Here is a 6,000-nt window from a genome sequence, read left to right as displayed (position 1 = left end):
GCCAGACCCCTCTTTTAAAATAACGACAATTCCTAATGTGTTGTGTACATTTTTATTTAATTTTGTATGTTACACGGTGAGAAAAACAGTGGAATATTCATGAGATGCTGATGTTGAGGAGGGAGCAAACCAAGTGAGTCTGAGCCAAAGCCTGAGCTAAGACATATATCTTCTGTTTGTTAATTTCATTTGTGTGGTTCTTGCACAGTAATACCAGTTTCTTTCCATTTTTTGAGTGCACTTCTTGAGGATGACGGTACATTCATTTCATTGTTGTGATCCAGGGTACGGACAGACCAGTAGTGCCAACCAAAGCTGGTGGGAACAGCTCTGGCACTGCCCCTCCATCCTCCAGCCCTGCTTTCTGCCCCAGTGGGATGCCATTGTCTTAACAAAGTGGTTTCCTGGAAAGCAGGGCCTGTTTTTCATGGCTTCCTGACAGCAGGAAAGCCTGAGGTAAGAATTGGGGACCTCTACAGCATCTTTGGGGGAAGACTTCTTCTTGCTCCCTCTCCACTTCTGGGGTTACAAACCCTCAGCTTCTTGGACACAAGGCACTGTGATTGGCAGTAAAGAGAGAGGAAGAGGATCCGGGGATTCTGTCCTGCATTTCCTCAGAAAGTGCATCTGGGGCCAGTTCTGCCCATTTTGTGGCTCTCTCGAGGAGATTCTGNGGAATCTGAGTTTACTCCCTGCCTCGAGATATTAAGCCATGTAGAATATTAACCTACTACCTGCCCTTATATTCACGCTTGCCAGAACCCTGTCAGCTGTAAACTACCAAGATATCCACCTTTGTAACTTTTTGGGGTTATAAAAACCTCCCTGCTCTTAGACCAGGTGCTGTCCTCTGGTCCTGCATTTGGGTGAGGCAGTTGCTGATCAGGTCTCCTGTGTATACAATATAAAATTGCTTTAATTTGGTTTAAAATTGGAGTCAATGGTCTTTTCTTTTGTCGTGGGTTCAACAGAGAACAGTGAAGCTTAATTCATTTCACTCCAGCTCCTGCCGCAAAATGAGCTTTGTAAATAAACTGTTTTGGAGTCTTGGGTGTCACTCAGTAGTAGGTCAATGTGTGTCACATTCTTAGCATGCATGAGTCTTGGGTTTGATGTCCAGCACACTTCATATAAACTATTTTAGAATCTGGTTTACATAAAAGTTGGAAAGACAGTAGAGTGCCCATATGTCCCAGAAACCCATCCAAGAGTCCCCATTGCAGTCAGCTGCCATGTCCCCTTAGGCTCCTCTTGGCTCTGACCTTCCTTGCTTTGAATGGCTTCACCGTTTTGAGGAGCAGTGATCAGGTATTCCACAGAGTGGCTCTCAGTTGAATTTGTCTGATATTTTTGTCATTATTGGTCTGGGGTAAGGGGTCTTGAGAAGGAAGACCACAGAGGGGATATGCGCTTCTCCCGTCACATGGAGGACATATAGGAGCCCCGTGACACATCACCTTAATGTTGACCCTGATCCCTGCATGAGGTCATGTGTGTCCAGTTTCTCCTTACTCTCCCTTCCCCCATCCATACTGTCTTCTCTGGAAGGAAGTCACTATTGCTGCTTGCATAGAAGGTGTTGGGGGTGATGCTTGCGGGAAGAGCATCTACATCAATTACAAAATAGTATGGCATATTAAAATAACTGGGCTGGGGGTGTTGCTCAGTGGTTGAGCACTTGCCTAACATATGCAAAGCCCTGGGTTCCATCCCCAGAATTCTGAAAGGAAAATAATATAATAACACTTGTTAGAAATTTAAAAAGCTTCAGGAGCATATAATTCACATGCCATAGAATTCACCCGTTTGAAGTGAATAATTCAATTTTTAAAAATTTTTGTTCAACCCCCATCATGATCTTCTTTTTCAATATTTTTATCTCCCCTTAAAGAAGCCCCAAACCCATTAGCGCTCACTCCCCATTCCTTGCCTCTAATGCCTCTCCAGGGTTTGGAAACCACTAATCTATTTTCCATCCCTATGAATTTGGACATTGCTTACAAGTGGGATCATTCAATATGTGAATGTGTGTCTGGTTTCTTTCACTCAGCATCTTGTTTTCCCATTTCATTCACGTTGGAGTGTGTGTCAGTCTGTCCTTCCTTTAATGGCTGAATATTTTTTTTTAATATTTATTTTTTAGTTTTCGGTGGACACAACATCTTTACTTTATTTTGATGTGGTGCTGAGGATCGAACCCAGCGCCCCGCGCATGCCAGGCGAGCGCGTTACCGCTTGAGCCACCTCCCCAGCCCAAATGGCTGAATATTAACCCATTGCGTGGCTGTGGCAAGTTTTATCCTCCTGACAGCTTCCAATTTCTGGAGGGAATCTCAGGATCTCAACACAAGCTGTACTTATCTATTCTAATTCCAAGGGGCTTTTCTAACTCTCCCCAAGGCTCACCTCTTATGGATGCTTCTCAGTTTATGGCAGGTTACATCCAGCATATACTGGAAATGTCACAAGTCAGGGTGTGGCTCAGCTGCAGGGCTCTTGCCTAGCATTTGCGAGGCCCTGGGTCCCATCCCTAGCTCAAAAAAAAAAAAAAAAAACAATGAAAGGAAAACATTCTGAGTCAAAAATTCATTGAACACCCCTAATCCCTCAGACATCCCAGCTCAGCAACACAGCACACTGCGGAGTGAAGGATCACGGGCTGCCTGGGATGCTGCTCACTGGCACAGCCCAACATGGAGAGAGCAACTACCTCACCACATTTCACCAGTCCAGGACAAGATCTAAATTGGAAATTTGAAGCACAGTTTATTCTGAATGTGTGTATCACTCTCATACTACCCTAAGTGGGATTGTCATAAGTTGGGACTGTCTGTTCAGCCTCGGAAACTGAATCCCCCTTTTGACTACTGATTCTCCTGCCAGTGACCTGAGTCCTGTGTCAGACTCTTGCAGCTCCCGCAAGCTGGCCTGGCTGCCTCAGATCAGGAATGAGGCCTGGGCTGCCTTCCTGTGTCTGCCTACCAAGTAGTCCTACCTTCTCCAAGTCTATGGGTCTCTCCTCCCTTCCGCTCTCTAAACAGAATGAAGAGAAATTGATCCCAAGTGGCAAATGATGGCTGACCCCCTTTTCTATTTCCTGCCTCTGTGCTTTTTGCTTTCTATTTCAAGGTCCCTTGCTGTCCCTTGCCTTCATACCTCCCACTCACCTCAGATGTGCTTCTCATAGGACCCTCTTCTGAGCTCCTCTAACATCCCACACATACCCCCATTACGACAACTTTCATTTTCAGTTTTTTGTTTATTGCACCATTCAAAATAAATGTTTATTGAGTACCTGCTATGTGCCAGACCTGAATCCAGGTGCTGGGAATTCCATCAGTGAACAAATCATATTCCAGCTGGTGGGGACTGGCCAGGGGAAGCCTGTTTGGAAGCCAGGGAGCAAATAAAATAAGTAGAGTTATATCATTTAATAACAAGATGAGTTCTGAGATGTGACCTTAGGCAATTTCATCATCATGAGATTATCATAGAATACACTTACACAAACTTGATGATCTTTTTCCACTACATGCCTGCACCGTGTGGTCTGTACATGATATGGCCTTCTGCTCCCAGAGCCACAATGAGCAAAGCAACAAAGATTAAGTCCACAGGAAAAAAGAAATGATGTAATCAAAAGACATGGTAAACACATGACATATGAAGCAGCTGCCATCATCAAACAGAACACTCTTTACAGGAAAGTTTTTATTTATTAATAAGTGGAAGAAATATACTCCAAAATAATGATTATCGTATCATGGGGCTGGGGTTGTGGCTCATTGGTAGAGCGCTTGCCTTGCACATGGGAGGCACTGAGTTCGATCCTCAGCATCACATAAAAATAAATAAGTACAATAAAGGTTAAAAAAAGAATGCTAAGAAAAGTATAGTATAGTAAAATACATGCAGCAGTAACATAGCCATTCATTACCATCACCAAATATTAGGCACTGCATATAGTTGTATGTCTTGCAGCTTTAAAAACTGCAGTGCAATGGGTTTGTTTACACCAGCAGACAGTTGAGCAGGGTGTTGCACTAGATTATTACAACTGCCACATTTTCACCAGGTGGTAGGAATTTCTCAATCCCGTTATAAAATTGTGGAACCACCACCCTATGTACTCTTTCTTTAAAATTTAATATTTATCTTTTAGTTGTAGTTGGACACAATACCTTTACTTTTATGTGGTACTGAATGGAACCCAGGGCCTCACACGTGCTAGGCAAGTGCTCTGCCACTGAGCCACAACCCCAGCCCCTCCTATGTACTCTTGTCATGTGACACATCACTGTAGATAAATAGCACCTCAAAGGGATAAAGATGCTCTAGAGAAAAATGAAACAGTGATCCCGGTGGTGTCATGTGAGCCGAGCCACCTGAGTGGACATATGCTGCAGGCTGATCCAGGTGGAGGAGGGGAAGGTCAGAACACATCCTCAGGAACTCACGGGCCATGATGGAGACAATGTGTCTTACCTTGATTGAAATGGGAGGCAAGGGCACTTAAAGGCCAACCTGCAAGTGAGTAAGGCTGGCAGGAGCATCAGGTAGAGGCCAGGAGTCTCTGATGTGGTGGAGGGGTGAGAAGTGACATGGCACAGTGCCCTGCATCTGCCTCCTTCCCTATAATGTGGCAGAGAGCAGCTGCCCAGCAAATATCTGTTGATCTCAGATCTGCAAACCACATGGATAGAATGATGAGTGGTTGCTGGGGTCTATCAGGAGAATGGGGAGGGATAGATGAGGAGACTGTTCTGGGACTAGACAGTGGGGATGGCTGCACAACGTTGAACATGCACTCAATTGCACTGAACTGAACATTTCAAAATGAGTAAACCACTCAATTTTATTTAAAATTAATCATAAGCAAATAAAAAATAAACAACTAAAATGAGTAGGAAAATAAGTGAAATGGGTAAGGGAGGTGAAGGCTGCTCTGGGCATAGCAGGTCAAGGTGGAGCACAGGAGCTGGCCCTGGCTGTGGATCCTCTGGGAGCTCAGACCTGGAGCTGGTGGTGGAGGGGTTTCTGGCAGAGATTCTCCCTCTGGTGTTTAAGGTGGTGATGGAGCCACTGTTGGAGCTTCCACAACTGCTGGAGGTGGCCCTGCAACTGCAAGAGGAGACAAGATCACAAATGTCCATGTTCGTTCCAGGCACAAGATACTGTCCACTGACTTTCAGAGAGAACTCCACACAAAAACTCAGCATGAGGAAGTGTTCCCAGACTGAATCCAACCAACAATTGCCCCGTTTCTCATTGTTCCTCCCCCACTGCAGCTTCTAGAAGCTCTGTTCTGTGTGTCCAGCCCCAACTCCTCCCCACATGCTCACAGGCCCCCACCCCAGTCCTATCATCTTCAGAATCTGCCTCAGTGGACTCTGGGTGCTCCAGGAGTTCCAGGAGAAGGTGGTTTTGAGTCCCACAGGTGGGCCTGGAGTGTTGAGTTGGCTGATGTCCTGTTGTGTGGACATGAGCCTAGGGGAACGTGGGTGGCAGCAGCATGAGAGGCCCGGCCTTTCCTCCACACTGCCCTCCCAGGCAACCCTGCATGGCTGCACCTCTGGTCCTCTGGCCCGAGCCTTCTAGAGGCCAGCCCCACCCTGTGTCCACCCCAGTGTGACAGACAGCTCTTGTAACCAAGGATGGACTGACAGAAACCCCAATGGGAGAGTCCTTGATCAACACTGTGACCACCTGACCCTTTTTCAGAGAACCTTGACACTACTATCCCTCTTCTCCCTCCCCGACAGCCCCACCCTCAGTCCAATGATGAGAGTGAGGTGGTGTCTGCTGCGTGCATTGCACTCACTGACTCAGGGCTGGTGCCCCATAAATATCTGATAAATGAGGGAACAGTGGGGGTCTGTCCTGCCCAGCCTTCCCCAGGCCATTAGCTGACATACTGACATGCCGCCTAGTTCTCTTTGCCTCGTCTGGGTCAGCTTGTCCCACTGATATTCATGCATATCTAGAGGAGGCCAGAAGATG

General features: G+C 46.2%; 2 long non-coding RNA genes across 2 annotated transcripts in view; both read right to left on the bottom strand.

The window, feature by feature from the left end:
* Nucleotides 1–427: 427 nt before the first annotated feature.
* Nucleotides 428–6,000, bottom strand: part of LOC125614135 — a 32,489-nt gene continuing 26,916 nt past the window's right edge. Inside the window, exon 3 of the long non-coding RNA XR_007344782.1 lies at nucleotides 428–679. This is a non-coding gene — a long non-coding RNA (uncharacterized LOC125614135). The remainder of the gene's footprint in view (nucleotides 680–6,000) is intronic.
* LOC125614136 lies at nucleotides 1,612–3,394 on the bottom strand. The gene is made up of 3 exons (XR_007344783.1): nucleotides 3,296–3,394; nucleotides 2,407–2,530; nucleotides 1,612–1,720 (listed from the first exon to the last, which is right to left on the bottom strand). It is a non-coding gene; the product is annotated as an uncharacterized LOC125614136 (long non-coding RNA).

The sequence above is a fragment of the Marmota marmota genome, unplaced genomic scaffold (assembly GCF_001458135.2).
Source record: "Marmota marmota marmota unplaced genomic scaffold, marMar, whole genome shotgun sequence".
Lineage (NCBI taxonomy): Eukaryota > Metazoa > Chordata > Mammalia > Rodentia > Sciuridae > Marmota > Marmota marmota.
Note: the sequence above shows the minus strand (reverse complement) of the source record. Positions and strands in the feature narration are given on the sequence as shown.